The sequence below is a fragment of the Oncorhynchus gorbuscha genome, unplaced genomic scaffold (assembly GCF_021184085.1).
Source record: "Oncorhynchus gorbuscha isolate QuinsamMale2020 ecotype Even-year unplaced genomic scaffold, OgorEven_v1.0 Un_scaffold_865, whole genome shotgun sequence".
Lineage (NCBI taxonomy): Eukaryota > Metazoa > Chordata > Actinopteri > Salmoniformes > Salmonidae > Oncorhynchus > Oncorhynchus gorbuscha.
The window spans coordinates 7,959-30,086 of NW_025745849.1; the positions used below are offsets into that span (position 1 = coordinate 7,959).

At 46.0% G+C, this 22,128-nt stretch overlaps 1 pseudogene; it reads right to left on the minus strand.

The window, feature by feature from the left end:
* Positions 1 to 8,499: 8,499 nt before the first annotated feature.
* Positions 8,500 to 21,890, minus strand: LOC124020604 (annotated as a pseudogene).
* Between the last annotated feature and the right edge of the window lie 238 nt (positions 21,891 to 22,128).

Consider the following 22,128-nt stretch of genomic DNA (forward strand, 5'->3'; position numbering starts at 1 on the left):
CCTCACCCCTAAACCCTTCCCACTCCCTCCCTCACCTCTAAACCCTTCCCTCTCCTCACTTCAAAAATCCATCCCACTCTTACCCTCCAGGGGTGTCTGTAAGATCCACCCCCCCTTCCAGATCCAGTCCCTCTGACAGGTCAGGGTGGAGGTTGCCCCTCTGGTCTCTGTCTGGTTCCTCTCTGGCCCTACCTGTAATTATGACGGATGGGGCAATTTCCTTTAGCCGAGAGGTTCAGGGCCTGCCTTGCTTTTTCCGGGCTTTTTAACTACTATTTAATGGAGCTCAGTCACACACCTACATCAGCGCTGCGACAAATCACTGGTTATTAAAATGGGTAACGGCACACGATGACAGGACAGGCAGTTTGGACCCTGATAGACTAAACCCCTCGAGTCCTTTGTTTTCAGCAGACAGGTGTGTGTGTGTGTTTGTGTCTGTGTGTTTGTGTCTGTGTGGTTGTGTCTGTGTGGTTGTGTCTGTGTGGTTGTGTCTGTGTGGTTGTGTGTAAACTGTAGCCCATAATGCTAAGCAATACCCCATAATAGTAAACACCCCATAATGTTACACTATACCCCATAATGTTAAACTATACCCCATAATGTTAAACACCACCCCATAATGTTAAACACCACCCCATAATGTTACACTATACCCCATAATGTTAAACTATACCCCATAATGTTAAACACCACCCCATAATGTTAAACACCACCCCATAATGTTACACTATACCCCATAATGTTAAACTATACCCCATAATGTTAAACAGCACCCCATAATGTTAAACACCCCATAATGTTAAACACCCCATAATGTTAAACAATAGATCTTGCGTGGAGCCCCAGATCGAGGGAGATTATCAGTGGTCTTGTATGTCTTCCATTTCCTAATAATTGCTCCCACAGTTGATTTATTCAAACCAAGCTGCTTACCTATTGCAGAGTCAGTCTTCCCAGCCTGGTGCAGGTCTACAATTTTGTTTCTGGTGTCCTTTGACAGCTCTTTTTGTTAAACACCCCATAATGTTAAACACCCCATAATGTTAAACACCCCATAATGTTAAACACCACCCCATAATGTTAAACACCACCCCATAATGTTAAACAATACCCCATAATGTTAAACAATACCCCATAATGTTAAACAATACCCCATAATGTTAAACAATACCCCATAATGTTAAACAATACCCCATAATGCTAAACAATACCCCATAATGTTAAACACCCCATAATGTTGAACAATACCCCATAATGTTAAACACCCCATAATGTTGAACAATACCCCATAATGTTAAACACCACCCCATAATGTTAAACACCCCATAATGTTAAACACCCCATAATGTTAAACACCCCATAATGTTAAACACCCCATAATGTTAAACACCCCATAATGTTGAACAATACCCCATAATGTTAAACTATACCCCATAATGTTAAACACCACCCCATAATGTTAAACAGCACCCCATAATGTTAAACAGCACCCCATAATGTTAAACAGCACCCCATAATGTTAAACACCCCATAATGTTAAACACCACCCCATAATGTTAAACACCCCATAATGTTAAACACCACCCCATAATGTTAAACACCACCCCATAATGTTAAACACCACCCCATAATGTTAAACACCACCCCATAATGTTAAACAATACCCCATAATGCTAAACAATACCCCATAATGTTAAACACCCCATAATGCTAAACAATACCCCATAATGCTAAACAATACCCCATAATGTTAAACTATACCCCATAATGCTAAACAATACCCCATAATGTTAAACAATACCCCATAATGCTAAACAATACCCCATAATGTTAAACAATACCCCATAATGCTAAACAATACCCCATAATGTTAAACACCCCATAATGCTAAACAATACCCCATAATGCTAAACAATACCCCATAATGTTGAACAATACCCCATAATGTTAAACAATACCCCATAATGTTAAACACCCCATAATGTTAAACACCCCATAATGTTAAACACCCCATAATGTTAAACAATAGATCTTGCGTGGAGCCCCAGATCGAGGGAGATTATCAGTGGTCTTGTATGTCTTCCATTTCCTAATAATTGCTCCCACAGTTGATTTCTTCAAACCAAGCTGCTTACCTATTGCAGAGTCAGTCTTCCCAGCCTGGTGCAGGTCTACAATTTTGTTTCTGGTGTCCTTTGACAGCTCTTTGGTCTTGGCCATAGTGGAGTTTGGAGTGTGACTGTTTGAGGTTGTGGACAGGTGTCTTTTATACTGATAACAAGTTCAAACAGGTGCCATTAATACAGGTAACGAGTGGAGGACAGAGGAGCCTCATAAAGAAGAAGTTACAGGTCTGTGAGAGCCAGAAATCTTGCTTGTTTGTAGGTGACCAAATACTTATTTTCCACCATAATTTGCAAATAAATTCATTAAATATCCTACAACGTGATTTTCTGGATTTTTTTTCTGTCATTTTGTCTGTCATAGTTGAAGTGAACCTATGATGAAAATTACAGGCCTCTCATCTTTCTAAGTGGGAGAACTTTCATAATTGGTGGCTGACTAAATACTTTTTTTGCCCCACTGTGTAACATGAAGTGCTATGAGTGCCATCTGATGAAGATCATCAAAGGTTAGTGATTCATTTTAACTCTATTTCTGCTTTTTGTGACTCCTCTCTTTGGCTGGAAAAAATGGCTGTGTTTTTCTGTGACTATGTCATGTATTGTCATGTTATGTCTTGTTCCTGTTCTTTCTCTTCTCTTCGTTTCCCCCTGCTGGTCGTTTTAGGTTACCTTCTCTCCCTCTCTCTCTTTCTCTATGATCCCTTTCCTTCTCCCAGCTGTCCCTCATTCTCCTCTAACGACCTCGTTTACTCTCTCACACCTGTTCCATCTTTTCCCTCTGATTAGGTCTCTATTTCTCTCTCTATTTCTGCTTCTGTCTTTGTTGGATTCTCGTTTGCTTCCCTCTTGTTCTGTCCTGTCGTAATCTGCCTCTTCATTAGATGCTGCATTTGATCAGGTGCCTCTGTCCTCTACGGCCCGCGCCTACCCGGAGGGACCTGCAGTCTGTTGCCGCTAGCCCTGCTATTCTCCTCTACTGCTAGAAGGGGACTAGTCTACCGATATATCTGAAGAGGATTTATGTTTTCCTGTGTTTGAACATTAAAAGACTCTGTTTCTGTTAAACCGCTTTTGGGTCCTCACTCACCTGCATAACAGACTAGGTGCTGACCGAACATAATCGCATGGTGTGCTTTCGTCGTAAAGCCTTTTTGAAATCAGACACTGTGGTTGGATTAACAAGAAGATTATTATTATATAATCATAATAATTATATAATAATTATATATATAATATTATCTTTAAAATGGTGTAAAATACTTGTATGTTTGAGGAATTTTAATTATATTATATATTATTATTATTATATATTATATTTTAATTATGAGATTTTGATTGAGGAATTTTAATTATGAAATTTTTGTTGTTTGAATTTGGCGCCCTGCACTTTCACTGGCTGTTGTCAAATCGATCCCGTTAACGGGATTTCAGCCAGAGGAAGTTGTTAAAGACATTAGAAGAAGACAAATGAATGTTACCAATTGAACAACATCTACTGCATTGTAAACCAATGTTAAAGATTACATAGCTGGCCATATATAGATTTTTATTTTACCTTTATTTAACCAGGCAAGTCAGTTAAGAACAAATTCTTATTTTCAATGACGGCCTGGGAACAGTGGGTTAACTGCCTGTTGGACTAGCAACCTTCCGGGTTACTAGTCCAACGCTCTAACCACTAGGCTACCCTGCCGCCCCTGAGGGCCCAGGATGGACAGAATCAGTGGATCTCTCTCTCATCCCCTGGCTCAGCACTGAATTATGAATTAACAGCCCCTGTTTATGAGGTGAGAGGTCATTTAAATTTAATTTGGAAAGGGATTGTGTTAGGAGTGTCTTGCTCAGCAACCTCACAACAACTAATATCTCCTTCGGGTCATATGTAAACACTATAATATACAAGTAAATAAAGATGGATCCATGCACTCTACCTCCTTCTGGTAATAGCACTAAGTATGAATCCCAAATGGCACCCTATTCCCTGTATAGTGCCCTACTTTAGACCAGGGTCCATTGGGTAGTAGTGCACTATATAGGGAATAGAGTGCCATTTTGGATGCACACCTATGAGATGTTAAGAGGTCTACTCAGTACCATCGTTGACAGAGAGAGAGATAATATTGGGAAGCATTAACTAAGGAAAGCCCTTGGAAGAAGTGCTTACAGTGGAGTTTTTAGAAACAGACTGTTTACATCTTGCATAAACTGTGGTTCTGCAGCTTTCGAAAAGTGGAGTTGGGCGTACAAGGGTAGTTAGGATGTATAATCATTTAGGTTAGGGTAGTTATGGTATATAATAATTTAGTTAGGATGTATAATCATTTAGGTTAGGGTAGTTATGGTATATAATCATTTAGTTAGGATGTATAATAATTTAGGTTAGGGTAGTTATGGTATATAATCATTTAGTTAGGATGTATAATAATTTAGGTTAGGGTAGTTAGGGTATATAATCATTTAGGTTAGGGTAGTTAGGGTATATAATCATTTAGTTAGGATGTATAATCATTTAGGTTAGGGTAGTTATGGTATATAATCATTTAGTTAGGATGTATAATCATTTAGGTTAGGGTAGTTATGGTATATAATCATTTAGTTAGGATGTATAATAATTTAGGTTAGGGTAGTTATGGTATATAATCATTTAGTTAGGGTAGTTATGGTATATAATCATTTAGTTAGGATGTATAATAATTTAGGTTAGGGTAGTTAGGGTATATAATAATTTAGGTTAGGGTAGTTAGGGTATATAATCATTTAGTTAGGATGTATAATCATTTAGGTTAGGGTAGTTAGGGTATATAATCATTTAGTTAGGGTAGTTCTGAGTTCTGTCCTACTATCCAGGTCTGTACCCAAACAATTTGAACTTCTACTTTTAAAAATCCACCTCTCTAAAAACAAGTCTCTCACCGTTGCCGCCTGCTATAGACCACCCTCTGCCCCCAGCTGTGCTCTGGACACCATATGTGAACTGATTGCCCCCCATCTATCTTCAGAGCTCGTGCTGCTAGGCGACCTAAACTGGAACATGCTTAACACCCCGGCCATCCTACAATCTAAGCTTGATGCCCTCAATCACACACAAATGATCAATGAACCTACCAGGTACAACCCCAAAGCCTTAAACACGGGCACCCTCATAGATATCATCCTAACCAACTTCCCCTCTAAATACACCTCTGCTGTCTTCAACCAAGATCTCAGCGATCATTGCCTCATTGCCTGCATCCATAATGGGTCAGCGGTAAACAACCTCCACTCATCACTGTAAAACGCTCCCTGAAACCCTTCAGCGAGCAGACCTTTCTAATCGACCTGGCCGGGGTATCCTGGAAGGATATTGATCTCATCCCGTCAGTAGAGGATGCCTGGTTTTTTTTTAAATGCCTTCCTAACCATCTTAAATAAGCATGCCCCTTTCAAGAAATGTAGAACCAGGAACAGATATAGCCCTTGGTTCCCCCCAGACCTGACTGCCCTTAACCAACACAAAAACATCCTATGGCGTTCTGCATTAGCATCGAACAGCCCCCGTGATATTCAACTTTTCAGGGGAGTTAGGAACCAATATACCAGGGATGTTCTCTGTTTAGTGAGTCCTCCAGATCAGAGGCAGTAGGGATGACCAGGGATGTTCTCTGTTTAGTGAGTCCTCCAGATCAGAGGCAGTAGGGATGACCAGGGATGTTCTCTGTTTAGTGAGTCCTCCAGATCAGAGGCAGTAGATTACCAGGGATGTTCTCTGATTAGTGAGTCCTCCAGATCAGAGGCAGTAGGGATGACCAGGGATGTTCTCTGTTTAGTGAGTCCTCCAGATCAGAGGCAGTAGGGATGACCAGGGATGTTCTCTGTTTAGTGAGTCCTCCAGATCAGAGGCAGTAGATTACCAGGGATGTTCTCTGATTAGTGAGTCCTCCAGATCAGAGGCAGTAGGGATGACCAGGGATGTTCTCTGTTTAGTGAGTCCTCCAGATCAGAGGCAGTAGGGATGACCAGGGATGTTCTCTGTTTAGTGAGTCCTCCAGATCAGAGGCAGTAGGGATGACCAGGGATGTTCTCTGTTTAGTGAGTCCTCCAGATCAGAGGCAGTAGGGATGACCAGGGATGTTCTCTGTTTAGTGAGTCCTCCAGATCAGAGGCAGTAGGGATGACCAGGGATGTTCTCTGTTTAGTGAGTCCTCCAGATCAGAGGCAGTAGGGATGACCACGTTATCTTGATAAGTGTGTAAATTGGACCATTTTCCTGCTAAACATTGAAAATGTAACAAGAACTTTTAGGTGTCAGGGAAAATGTATATTATTTTCTTTAGCAATATAGTGAAGTAAAAGTAAAAAATATAAATATTAAACTAAAGTACAGATACCCTTAAAAAACTACTTAAGTAGAACTTTAAAGCATTTTTAGTGAAGTACTTAACACCAGTGGAAAAGGGGATATTTCTAGCATTAGTGAAAGGACAGTTGAATCCGAGAGGGTCAAAGTGCATCACTATGTTCTCTGGGCCTAATGTACAGTTGTGTCTAACAGATGTGAGAATGACAAACATATTAATCTTCAACGTCTGCTGCCTCAGTGTCTTTATGTGGCTGGAAGGGGTGCCTACTGGCGGCCTACTGGCGGCCTACTGGCGGCCTACTGGCGGCAGAGAAGTCAGGCGCAGTTTAATCATAAAAACAATCGGAAACAGAACAATCAAAACCCACACCAGAATAACGTGTACAATCACTTACAAAATAAACGGATAAGGACATGGGGTGAACAGAGGGTTAAATACACAACACGTAATGATGGAATTGAAACCAGGTGTGTGGGAAGACAAGACAAAACAAATGGAAAATGAAAAGTGGATCGATCGGCTAGAAGACGGGTGACGCCAACCGCCGAACGCCGCCTTAACAAGGGGAGGAACCAACTTCAGAGGAAGTCGTGACAATGGCTGTGTTCTTAGGCAAAATTGTGAGTGAGCCCACTCCCTTGGCTGAAAAGCAACCCCACACATGAATGTTCTCAGGATGCTTTACTGTTGGCATGACACAGGACTGATGGTAGCGATCACCTTGTCTTCTCCGGACAAGCTTTATTCTGGATGCCCCAAATAATCGGAAAGGGGATTCATCAGAGAAAATGACTTTACCCAAGTCCTCAGCAGTCCAATCCCTGTACCTTTTGCAGAATATCAGTCTGTCCCTGATGTTTTTCCTGGAGAGAAGTGGCTTCTTTGCTGCCATTCTTGACACCAGGCCATCCTCCAAAAGTCTTCACCTCACTGTGGATGCAGATGCCCTTACACCTGCCTGCTGCCATTCCTGAGCAAGCTCTGTACTGGTGGTGCCCCAATCCAGCAGCTGAATCAACTTTAGGAGACGGTCCTGGTGCTTGCTGGACTTTCTTGGGCGCCCTGAAGCCTTCTTCACAACAATTGAACCGCTCTCGCTGAAGTTCTTGATGATGATAAATGGTTGATTTAGGTGAAATTTTACTGGCAGCAATATCCTTGCCTGTGAAGTCCTTTTGTGCAAAGCAATGATGAAGGCACGTGTTTCCTTGTAGTTAACCATGATTGACAGAGGAAGAACAATGATTCCAAGCTCTACTTTCCTTTTGAAGCTTCTAGTCTGTTATTCGAACTCAATCAGCATGACAGAGAGATCTCCAGCCTGGTCCTCGTCAACACTCACACCTGTGTTAACGAGAGAATCACTGACATGATGTCAGCTGGTCCTTTTGTGGCAGGGCTGAAATGCAGTGGAAATGTTTTTGGGGGGATTCAATTCATTTGCATGGCAAAGAGGGACTTTGTAATAAAATGCAATTCAACTGATCACTCTTCATAACATTCTGGAGTATATGCAAATTGCCATCATACAAACTGAGGCAGCAGACTTCGTGAAAATGTATATTTGTGTCATTCTCAACTTTTGGCCACGACTGTAGAGACGCTCTCTGACCAGTCTCTGGCTCACTACTGCCATCTAGTGGACAGGACAATACACTGTTCTGACCAGCCTCTCCCATCTCACTACTGCCATCTAGTGGACAGGACAATACACTGTTCTGACCAGCCTCTGTCTCACTACTGCCATCTAGTGGACAGGACAATACACTGTTCTGACCAGCCTCTCCTGTCTCACTACTGCCATCTAGTGGAGAACAGGAAAATACACTGTTTGCATAGAACAACACACAGGCAAAGAGACTGGCTTTCTATCCTCTGGGATATAGGCCCACAGACAACACTGAATGGTTTATATGTTGGAACAAATTATAAACTTTAATCATCTTATACACCAAGTGGACAGGAGAAAACAACAGTTGCTGTGACAGAAATATGACTTCCAGGACTCAACGAGGACGTTTCTAAAAGACATCCGTAACCTCTCATCACATCTTCTCCATCAGCTCTCATCTTCTCCATCAGCTCAATCACAGGTTGAGGATGAAGCGGTCAACCTTCTCCAAGTAAGGTGGCTTCAGGTATTCCTGCAGTTCAGTCTTCTTCACCCACAGGAAAGGTTCTTTCTGATTGGCTGAACCCGCGGACAGGAAAGGTTCTTTCTGACTGGCTGAACCAGAGGACAGGAAAGGTTCTTTCTGATTGGCTGAACCAGCAGTCAGGAAAGGATCTTTCTGACGGGCTGAACCAGCGGACAGGAGAGCTTTGAAAAAGAAGACCTTGGCTCCCACGCAGCGCTCTGTCCGGACCTCTTTGGGGAATGCGTACCTGTACACTCCACAGGGGCTGTTGCCAAGGAACGTAGCCTTGAAATCAGCCTCTGGAACCAAGAACAAACTTGGCGTTAGAACGGAGTTGGAGAACACAGAATGTAGAGTCTTTACTGATGTACCAGTACAGTGTTGAGGTGAAGGGCTCTATCATGATACAGAACTAGAATAGTTAGATATAGAGCCCTGATCAATAATATTGATTAGATCTCCTGCTAAAGCATGTGCCAGCTAGATATTTCTGGAATCTTCCAGAGTCCAGCACTAGAGAAGGTGTTGGAAACCTGATGGAAATGTCTGACAGAGGAAACACTGCATCCCCCCCCAAATTGTCCCCCTAATTCAGAGCACTACTTTTGACCAGGGCCTATAAAGTAGTGCACTAGATAGGGCTCCAGTACCACCACACAGCTGACCTGGCAGGCTGCAGAGGCCTCTCTCTGCTGTCTGTCGGAGAGTCTCCCCTGCCTCCCACTGGGCCTGAGGGAGCAGCCAGATGGTCTCTTTACCGACAGTCTGCTGGACCAGCAGGACCAGGCTGTCTCCTAGACACCTCTCCACTGAGTCCAGCGGTGTCCCACCTACATCTGAAGCACAGAGTTACAGGTCAGTTTGACAGTCTGCTGGACCAGGCTGTCTCCTAGACACCTCTCCACTGAGCCCAGCGGTGTCCCACCTACATCTGAAGCACAGAGTTACAGGTCAGTTTGACAGTCTGCTGGACCAGGCTGTCTCCTAGACACCTCTCCACTGAGCCCAGCGGTGTCCCACCTACATCTGAAGCACAGAGTTACAGGTCAGTTTGACAGTCTGCTGGACCAGGCTGTCTCCTAGACACCTCTCCACTGAGCCCAGCAGTGTCCCACCTACATCTGAAGCACAGAGTTACAGGTCAGTTTGACAGTCTGCTGGACCAGGCTGTCTCCTAGACACCTCTCCACTGAGCCCAGCGGTGTCCCACCTACATCTGAAGCACAGAGTTACAGGTCAGTTTGACAGTCTGCTGGACCAGGCTGTCTCCTAGACACCTCTCCACTGAGCCCAGCGGTGTCCCACCTACATCTGAAGCACAGAGTTACAGGTCAGTTTGACAGTCTGCTGGACCAGGCTGTCTCCTAGACACCTCTCCACTGAGCCCAGCGGTGTCCCACCTACATCTGAAACACAGAGTTACAGGTCAGTTTGACAGTCAATGTATTTTCCTAATATCACCGACTGTGTTGACTGATAACTACCTTGAGGGAAAATGTTGTTACTACGGCTGAGCTGTTGTCCCACCCAGCTATCTGGAGATGACTGCATTAACTGTAGGAGTCTATGGATAAAGCACTGTGTCACTGTTAGTCTCCACCTGTTGTTTATGAAGCATTTCACTGTTAGTCTCCACCTGTTGTTCATGAAGCATTTCACTGTTAGTCTCCACCTGTTGATATGAAGCATTTCACTGTTAGTCTCCACCTGTTGTTTATGAAGCATTTCACTGTTAGTCTCCACCTGTTGTTTATGAAGCATTTCACTGTTAGTCTCCACCTGTTGTTTATGAAGCATTTCACTGTTAGTCTCCACCTGTTGTTTATGAAGCATTTCACTGTTAGTCTCCACCTGTTGTTTATGAAGCATTTCACTGTTAGTCTCCACCTGTTGTTTATGAAGCATTTCACTGTTAGTCTCCACCTGTTGTTTATGAAGCATTTCACTGTTAGTCTCCACCTGTTGTTTATGAAGCATTTCACTGTTAGTCTCCACCTGTTGTTTATGAAGCATTTCACTGGTTAGTCTCCACCTGTTGTTTATGAAGCATTTCACTGTTAGTCTCCACCTGTTGTTTATGAAGCATTTCACTGTTAGTCTTCACCTGTTGGTCATGAAGCATTTCACTGTTAGTCTCCACCTGTTGCTCATGAAGCATTTCACTGTTAGTCTACACCTGTTGGTCGTGAAGCATTTCACTGGTTAGTCTCCACCTGTTGGTCGTGAAGCATTTCACTGTTAGTCTCCACCTGTTGGTCGTGAAGCATTTCACTGGTTAGTCTCCACCTGTTGGCCATGAAGCATTTCACTGTTAGTCTCCACCTGTTGTTCATGAAGCATTTCACTGGTTAGTCTCCACCTGTTGATATGAAGCATTTCACTGTTAGTCTCCACCTGTTGATATGAAGCATTTCACTGTTAGTCTCCACCTGTTGATATGAAGCATTTCACTGTTAGTCTCCACCTGTTGATATGAAGCATTTCACTGTTAGTCTCCACCTGTTGATATGAAGCATTTCACTGTTAGTCTCCACCTGTTGATATGAAGCATTTCACTGTTAGTCTCCACCTGTTGATATGAAGCACGTGACCAATAACATGTGATTTATTATTTGATTTGTTCCTAATGTTTTCACGAGTCAGTCATAGAGAATGGTGATATGAAGGATTTCAACCTCTCTGACTCCTACCTCTGTCTCTGAGAGCAGGTTGGAAGTGTTTGAGTTTCTGTTCCCAGGTGTCCTCCTGGTCCTGAGCGGTGATGGTCTCCTGGCCACCGTAGTCTGCCACCTCCTCATCTGAATCATAGTTGTCTGCCTGTTTATGAAGTCATTTCACTGTTAGTCCTCAAGGAGCCTCTGTTCATGATCCGACAGCAAGCTTCTCTCCAGCTCCATCTGGGATTAGGATATCACAGATGACGTCACCCTCTCAGTGCCTAGGATATGCCAGAGAGGACAACCTCTCTCAACCCCTAGGATATCACAGAGACGCACCCTTCAACCCCTGATATCACAGAGTTTCGTTCCCCTCTCAACCCCTGGATATCACAGAGACGTGATGGTCTCAACCCCTAGGATATCACAGAGACGCCCCTCTCAATCTGATATCACAGGGACGTCACCCTCTCAACCCCGAGGATATCACAGGGACGTCACCGTCTCAACCCCGAGGATATCACAGAGACGTCACCCTCTCAACCCCGAGGATATCAGAGACGTCACCCTCTCAACCCCTAGGATATCAGAGACGTCACCCTCTCAACCCCTAGGATATCACAGAGACGTCACCCTTTCAACCCCTAGGATATCAGAGACGTCACCCTCTCAACCCCTAGGATATCAGAGACGTCACCCTCTCAACTCCTATGATATCAGAGACGTCAGCCTCTCAACCCCCGAGGATATCACAGAGACGTCAGCCTCTCAACCCCTAGGATATCACAGAGACGTCACCCTCTCAACCCCTAGGATATCACAGAGACGTCACCCTCTCAACCCCTAGGATATCACAGAGACGTCACCCTCTCAACCCCGAGGATATCACAGAGACGTCACCCTCTCAACCCCGAGGATATCGGAGACGTCACCCTCTCAACCCCGAGGATATCGGAGACGTCACCCTCTCAACCCCGAGGATATCGGAGACGTCACCCTCTCAACCCCGAGGATATCGGAGACGTCACCCTCTCAACTCCTATGATATCACAGAGACCCTCTCAACCCCGAGGATATCACAGAGACGTCACCCTCTCAACCCCTAGGATATCACAGAGACGTCACCCTCTCAACCCCTAGGATATCACAGAGACGTCACCCTCTCAACCCCTAGGATATCACAGAGACGTCACCCTCTCAACCCTAGACAACTAGACACCAATATCACTAGACAACTCAACACCAACATCACTAGACACCTAGCCTACAGCTAGACACCAACATCACTAGACACCAACATCACTAGACACCTAGCCTACAGCTAGACACCAACATCACTAGACACCAACATCACTAGACACCAACATCACTAGACACCAACAACCCTAGACACCAACATCCCTAGACACCAACATCCCTAGACACCAACATCCCTAGACACCTAGACTACAGCTAGACACCAACATCACTAGACACCTAGCCTACAGCTAGACACCAATATCACTAGACACCTAGCCTACAGCTAGACACCAATATCACCAGACACCTAGCCTACAGCTAGACACCAACATCCCTAGACACCAACATCCCTAGACACCAACATCCCTAGACACCAACATCCCTAGACACCAACATCCCTAGACACCTAGACTACAGCTAGACACCAATATCCCTAGACACCAACATCCCTAGACACCTAAACTACAGCTAGACACCAACATCCCTAGACAACATCGCTAGACACCAACATCCCTAGACATCAACATCACTAGACACCTAGCCTACAGCTAGACACCAACATCACTAGACACCAACATCACTAGACACCAACATCACTAGACACCTAACCTACAGCTAGACACCAACATCACTAGACACCAACATCACTAGACACCAACATCACTAGACACCAACATCCCTAGACACCAACATCACTAGGCACCTAGCCTACAGCTAGACACCAACACCACTAGACACCAACATCACTAGACACCAACATCACTAGACACCAACATCACTAGACACCAACATCACTAGACACCTAGCCTACAGCTAGACACCAACATCACTAGACGCCTAGCCTACAGCTAGACACCAACATCACTAGACACCAACATCACTAGACACCTAGCCTACAGCTAGACACCAACATCACTAGACACCTAGCCTACAGCTAGACACCAACATCACTAGACACCTAGCCTACAGCTAGACACCAACATCACTAGACACCTAGCCTACAGCTAGACACCAACATCACTAGACACCAACATCACTAGACACCAACATCCCTAGACACCAACATCCCTAGACACCAACATCCCTAGACACCAACATCCCTAGACACCTAGCCTACAGCTAGACACCTAGCCTACAGCTAGACACCAACATCACTAGACACCAATATCACTAAACACCTAGCCTACAGCTAGACACCAACATCACTAGACACCAACATCACTAGACACCTAGCCTACAGCTAGACACCAACATCACTAGACACCAATATCACTAGACACCTAGCCTACACCTAGACACCAACATCACTAGACACCAACATCACTAGACACCTAGCCTACACCTAGACACCAATATCACTAGACACCAACATCACTAGACACCTAGCCTACAGCTAGACACCAATATCACTAGACACCAACATCACTAGACACCTAGCCTACAGCTAGACACCAACATCACTAGACACCAACATCACTAGACACCAACATCACTAGACACCTAGCCTACAGCTAGACACCAATATCACTAGACACCAACATCACTAGACACCAACATCACTAGACACCAACATCACTAGACACCTAGCCTACAGCTAAACACCTACATTTAACATTTACATTTAAGTCATTTAGCAGACGCTCTTATCCAGAGCGACTTACAAATTGGTGCATTCACCTTATGACATCCAGTGGGACAGTCACTTAACAATAGTGCATCTAAAACTTAGGGGGGGTGGGGTGAGAGGGATTACTTAACCTATCCTAGGTATTCCTTAAAGAGGTGGGGTTTCAGGTGTCTCCGGAAGGTGGTGATTGACTCCGCTGTCCTGGCGTCGTGAGGGAGTTTGTTCCACCATTGGGGGGCCAGGGCAGCGAACAGTTTTGACTGGGCTGAGCGGGAGCTGTACTTCCTCAGTGGTAGGGAGGCGAGCAGGCCAGAGGTGGATGAACGCAGTGCCCTTGTTTGGGTGTAGGGCCTGATCAGAGCCTGGAGGTACTGAGGTGCCGTTCCCCTCACAGCTCCGTAGGCAAGCACCATGGTCTTGTAGCGGATGCGAGCTTCAACTGGAAGCCAGTGGAGAGAACGGAGGAGCGGGGTGACGTGAGAGAACTTGGGAAGGTTGAACACCAGACGGGCTGCGGCGTTCTGGATGAGTTGAAGGGGTTTAATGGCACAGGCAGGGAGCCCAGCCAACAGCGAGTTGCAGTAATCCAGACGGGAGATGACAAGTGCCTGGATTAGGACCTGCGCCGCTTCCTGTGTGAGGCAGGGTCGTACTCTGCGGATGTTGTAGAGCATGAACCTACAGGAACGGGCCACCGCCTTGATGTTAGTTGAGAACGACAGGGTGTTGTCCAGGATCACGCCAAGGTTCTTGGCGCTCTGGGAGGAGGACACAATGGAGTTGTCAACCGTGATGGCGAGATCATGGAACGGGCAGTCCTTCCCCGGGAGGAAGAGCAGCTCCGTCTTGCCGAGGTTCAGCTTGAGGTGGTGATCCGTCATCCACACTGATATGTCTGCCAGACATGCAGAGATGCGATTCGCCACCTGGTCTTCAGAAGGGGGAAAGGAGAAGATTAATTGTGTGTCGTCTGCATAGCAATGATAAGAGAGACCATGTGAGGTTATGACAGAGCCAAGTGACTTGGTGTATAGCGAGAATAGGAGAGGGCCAAGAACAGAGCCCTGGGGGACACCAGTGGTGAGAGCGCGTGGTGAGGAGACAGATTCTCGCCACGCCACCTGGTAGGAGCGACCTGTCAGGTAGGACGCAATCCAAGCGTGGGCCGCGCCGGAGATGCCCAACTCGGAGAGGGTGGAGAGGAGGATCTGATGGTTCACAGTATCGAAGGCAGCCGATAGATCTAGAAGGATGAGAGCAGAGGAGAGAGAGTTAGCTTTAGCAGTGCGGAGCGCCTCCGTGATACAGAGGAGAGCAGTCTCAGTTGAATGACTAGTCTTGAAACCTGACTGATTTGGATCAAGAAGGTCATTCAGAGAGAGATAGCGGGAGAGCTGGCCAAGGACGGCACGTTCAAGAGTTTTGGAGAGAAAAGAAAGAAGGGATACTGGTCTGTAATTGTTGACATCGGAGGGATCGAGTGTAGGTTTTTTCAGAAGGGGTGCAACTCTCGCTCTCTTGAAGACGGAAGGGACGTAGCCAACGGTCAGGGATGAGTTGATGAGCGAGGTGAGGTAAGGGAGAAGGTCTCCGGAAATGGTCTGGAGAAGAGAGGAGGGGATAGGGTCAAGCGGGCAGGTTGTTGGGCGGCCGGCCGTCACAAGACGCGAGATTTCATCTGGAGAGAGAGGGGAGAAAGAGGTCAGAGCACAGGGTAGGGCAGTGTGAGCAGAACCAGCGGTGTCGTTTGACTTAGCAAACGAGGATCGGATGTCGTCGACCTTCTTTTCAAAATGGTTGACGAAGTCATCTGCAGAGAGGGAGGAGGGGGGGGGGGGCGGAGGATTCAGGAGGGAGGAGAAGGTGGCAAAGAGCTTCCTAGGGTTAGAGGCAGATGCTTGGAATTTAGCGTGGTAGAAAGTGGCTTTAGCAGCAGAGACAGAGGAGGAAAATGTAGAGAGGAGGGAGTGAAAGGATGCCAGGTCCGCAGGGAGGCGAGTTTTCCTCCATTTCCGCTCGGCTGCCCGGAGCCCTGTTCTGTGAGCTCGCAATGAGTCATCGAGCCACGGAGCGGGAGGGGAGGACCGAGCCGGCCTGGAGGATAGGGGACATAGAGAGTCAAGGGATGCAGAGAGGGAGGAGAGGAGGGTTGAGGAGGCAGAATCAGGAGATAGGTGGGAGAAGGTTTGAGCGGAGGGAAGAGATGATAGGATGGAAGAGGAGAGAGTAGCGGGGGAGAGAGAGCGAAGGTTGGGACGGCGCGATACCATCCGAGTAGGGGCAGTGTGGGAGGTGTTGGATGAGAGCGAGAGGGAAAAGGATACAAGGCAGTGGTCGGAGACTTGGAGGGGAGTTGCAATGAGGTTAGTGGAAGAACAGCATCTAGTAAAGATGAGGTCGAGCGTATTGCCTGCCTTGTGAGTAGGGGGAAGGTGAGAGGGTGAGGTCAAAAGAGGAGAGGAGTGGAAAGAAGGAGGCAGAGAGGAAAGAGTCAAAGGTAGACGTGGGGAGGTTAAAGTCGCCCAGAACTGTGAGAGGTGAGCCGTCCTCAGGAAAGGAGCTTATCAAGGCATCAAGCTCATTGATGAACTCTCCGAGGGAACCTGGAGGGCGATAAATGATAAGGATGTTAAGCTTGAAAGGGCTAGTAACTGTGACAGCATGGAATTCAAAGGAGGCGATAGACAGATGGGTAAGGGGAGAAAGAGAGAATGACCACTTGGGAGAGATGAGGATCCCGGTGCCACCACCCCGCTGACCAGACGCTCTCGGGGTGTGCGAGAACACGTGGGCGGACGAAGAGAGAGCAGTAGGAGTAGCAGTGTTGTCTGTGGTGATCCATGTTTCCGTCAGTGCCAAGAAGTCGAGGGACTGGAGGGAGGCATAGGCTGAGATGAACTCTGCCTTGTTGACCGCAGATTGGCAGTTCCAGAGGCTACCGGAGACCTGGAACTCCACGTGGGTCGTGCGCGCTGGGACCACCAGAGTAGGGTGGCCGCGGCCACGCGGTGAGGAGCGTTTGTATGGTCTGTGCAGAGAGGAGAGAACAGGGATAAACAGACACATAGTTGACAGGCTACAGAAGAGGCTACGCTAATGCAAAGGAGATTGGAATGACAAGTGGACTACACGTCTCGAATGTTCAGAAAGTTAAGCTTACGTAGCAAGAATCTTATTGACTAAAATGATAGCCTACAGCTAGACACCAACATCACTAGACACCAACATCACTAGACACCAACATCACTAGACACCAACATCACTAGACACCTAGCCTACAGCTAGACACCAACATCACTAGACGCCTAGCCTACAGCTAGACACCAACATCACTAGACACCAACATCACTAGACACCAACATCACTAGACACCTAGCCTACAGCTAGACACCAACATCACTAGACACCAACATCACTAGACACCAACATCACTAGACACCTAGCCTACAGCTAGACACCAACATCACTAGACACCTAGCCTACAGCTAGACACCAACATCACTAGACACCAACATCACTAGACACCTAGCCTACAGCTAGACACCTAGCCTACAGCTAGACACCTAGCCTACAGCTAGACACCTAGCCTACAGCTAGACACCAACATCACTAGACACCTAGCCTACAGCTAGACACCAACATCACTAGACACCAATATCACTAGACACCTAGCCTACACCTAGACACCAACATCACTAGACACCAACATCACTAGACACCTAGCCTACAGCTAGACACCAACATCACTAGACACCAACATCACTAGACACCTAGCCTACAGCTAGACACCAACATCACTAGACACCAACATCACTAGACACCAACATCACTAGACACCAACATCACTAGACACCAACATCACTAGACACCTAGCCTACAGCTAGACACCAACATCACTAGACACCAACATCACTAGACACCTAGCCTACAGCTAGACACCAATATCACTAGACACCTAGCCTACAGCTAGACACCTAGCCTACAGCTAGACACTTAGCCTACAGCTAGACACCAACATCACTAGACACCAATATCACTAGACACCTAGCCTACAGCTAGACACCAACATCACTAGACACCAATATCACTAGACACCTAGCCTATCACAGACACCTAGCCTACACCTAGACACCAACATCACTAGACACCAACATCACTAGACACCAACATAGACACCTAGCCTACAGCTAGACACCAACATCACTAGACACCAACATCACTAGACACCAACATCACACCAACATCACTAGACACCAACATCACTAGACACCAACATCACTAGACACCTAGCCTAGCCACAGCTAGACACCAACATCACTAGACACCTAGCCAACATCACTAGACACCTAGCCTACAGCTAGACACCAACATCACTAGACACCTAGCCTACAGCTAGACACCAACATCAGCTAGACACCAACATCATAGACACCTAGACACCACCTAGCCTACAGCTAGACACCAACATCACTAGACACCAATATCACTAGACACCAACATCACTAGACACCAACATCACTAGACACCAACATCACTAGACACCAACATCACTAGACACCAACATCACTAGACACCAACATCACTAGACACCTAGCCTACAGCTAGACACCAACATCACAACATCAGCTAGACACCAACATCACTAGACACCAACATCACTAGACACCTAGCCTACAGCTAGACACCAACATCACTAGACACCTAGCCTACAGCTAGACACCAACATCACTAGACACCAGCCTACAGCTAGACACCAACATCACTAGACACCAACATCACTAGACACCTAGCCTACAGCTAGACACCAGCCTCAGCTAGACACCAACATCACTAGACACCAACATCACTAGACACCAGCATCAGCTAGACACCAACATCACTAGACACCAATATCACTAGACACCTAGCCTACACCTAGACACCAACATCACTAGACACCAACATCACTAGACACCTAGCCTACAGCTAGACACCAACATCATCACTAGACACCTAGCCTACAGCTAGACACCTACATCACTAGACACCAACATCACTAGACACCAACATCACAGACACCAACATCACTAGACACCAACACACACACCTAGCCTACAGCTAGACACCAACATCACTAGACACCAACATCACTAGACACCAACATCACTAGACACCTAGCCTACAGCTAGACACCAATATCACTAGACACCTAGCCTACAGCTAGACACCAACATCACTAGACACCAACATCACTAGACACCAACATCACTAGACACCTAGTCTACAGCTAGACACCAACATCACTAGACACCAACATCACTAGACACCACCTAGACACCATCACTAGACACCAACATCACTAGACACCAATATCACTAGACACCTAGCCTACAGCTAGACACCAACATCACTAGACACCAATATCACTAGACACCTAGCCTACACCTAGACACCAACATCACTAGACACCAACATCACTAGACACCTAGCCTACAGCTAGACACCAATATCACTAGACACAAACATCACTAGACACCTAGCCTACAGCTAGACACCTACATCACTAGACACCTACATCACTAGACACCAACATCACTAGACACCAACATCACTAGACACCAACATCACTAGACACCTAGCCTACAGCTAGACACCAACATCACTAGACACCAACATCACTAGACACCAACATCACTAGACACCTAGCCTACAGCTAGACACCAATATCACTAGACACCTAGCCTACAGCTAGACACCAACATCACTAGACATCACTAGACACCAACATCACTAGACACCAACATCACTAGACACCAACATCACTAGACACCAACATCACTAGACACCTAGCCTACACCTAGACACCAACATCACTAGACACCAATATCACTAGACACCTAGCCTACAGCTAGACACCAACATCACTAGACACCAATATCACTAGACACCTAGCCTACACCTAGACACCAACATCACTAGACACCAACATCACTAGACACCTAGCCTACAGCTAGACACCAATATCACTAGACACAAACATCACTAGACACCTAGCCTACAGCTAGACACCTACATCACTAGACACCAACATCACTAGACACCAACATCACTAGACACCAACATCACTAGACACCAACATCACTAGACACCTAGCCTACAGCTAGACACCAACATCACTAGACACCAACATCACTAGACACCAACATCACTAGACACCTAGCCTACAGCTAGACACCAATATCACTAGACACCTAGCCTACAGCTAGACACCAACATCACTAGACACCAACATCACTAGACACCCTACAGCTAGACACCAACATCACTAGACACCAACATCACTAGACACCAACATCACTAGACACCTAGCCTACAGCTAGACACCAACATCACTAGACACCAACATCACTAGACACCTAGCCTACAGCTAGACACCTAGCCTACAGCTAGACACCTAGCCTACAGCTAGACACCTAGCCTACAGCTAGACACCAAGCCTACAGCTAGACACCAACATCACTAGACACCTAGCCTACAGCTAGACACCAACATCACTAGACACCTAGCCTACAGCTAGACACCAACATCAGTAGACACCTAGCCTACAGCTAGACACCAACATCACTAGACACCTAGCCTACAGCTAGACACCAACATCACTAGACACCTAGCCTACAGCTAGACACCAACATCACTAGACACCAACATCACTAGACACCTAGTCTACAGCTAGACACCAACATCACTAGACACCAACATCACTAGACACCAACATCACTAGACACCTAGCCTACAGCTAGACACCAACATCACTAGACACCAACATCACTAGACACCTAGTCTACAGCTAGACACCAACATCACTAGACACCAACATCACTAGACACCAACATCACTAGACACCAACATCACTAGACACCAACATCACTAGACACCTAGTCTACAGCTAGACACCAACATCACTAGACACCAACATCACTAGACACCAACATCACTAGACACCAACATCACTAGACACCAACATCACTAGACACCAACATCACTAGACACCAACATCACTAGACACCAACATCACTAGACACCAACATCACTAGACACCAACATCACTAGACACCAACATCACTAGACACCTAGCCTACAGCTAGACACCAACATCACTAGACACCAATGCATCCAAATCCATCCAACAAGTAAATTAATGCCAGTAGGCCTACAGTTGACTCTTTTTGGTTCGAAGCATTTGCATAGGCCTACATTATTTTAGGTTCATGTGGCGATGAGGACTGTTTTTTAATGAAATGTTACTCCTGAACTAGTCTTGGAAGTTGATTGGTTGAATATGTGTAGAGTGCAAGGCTTGAAGCAAAGACCTGCATTGGCCTGCACATCCACTTCAGGACCGCGGTCAGCAAACCACCTCTGACTATTCACTGGTGACAACAGCCATTGACATGTGAATGGAAACACATTTACCTGATGCATGAGCTCAGCGAATTGGTCTTCGATCGGGTTCCGGTCCTGTGATATGACAGGCAGCCTCTGGAGACACACCGCCCCGTACAGCTTCCATGGCGACGCGACGCTTTCCGTGTTACTTCCGGTCTGAGTCGCAGCTCGACAAGCGGAACCGAGAGAAATGTGACGAACTCCTGTATGTTTTAGCCCTGTCCGTCTGACGTTTGTAATAAATTGCCATAAAGGGCGATTCGCCATCCTCGAGCAGGGCGCTGCCATCTTGATTCTCCAGTTTCCACCCACAATCCTCTGCGAAGAAGGGAGAGATTATGCTACGGAAAAAGGGGTAGAGGAAATAGAAGATAAATGTAGTTTGAAATATAAAATATTTAACATTGAGATAATTCATTGAAACATATTTTTTTATTGATCTTAGATACATTTAGTGTAGAAATAAAAAAAGTTTATGCATAAGATTTTAGAACAAAATATTTTCTAATCATTCGCTCCCCCACATTATTAATAATGTACTATTCCAGGAAACGCGTCATACTAAATGGCTCG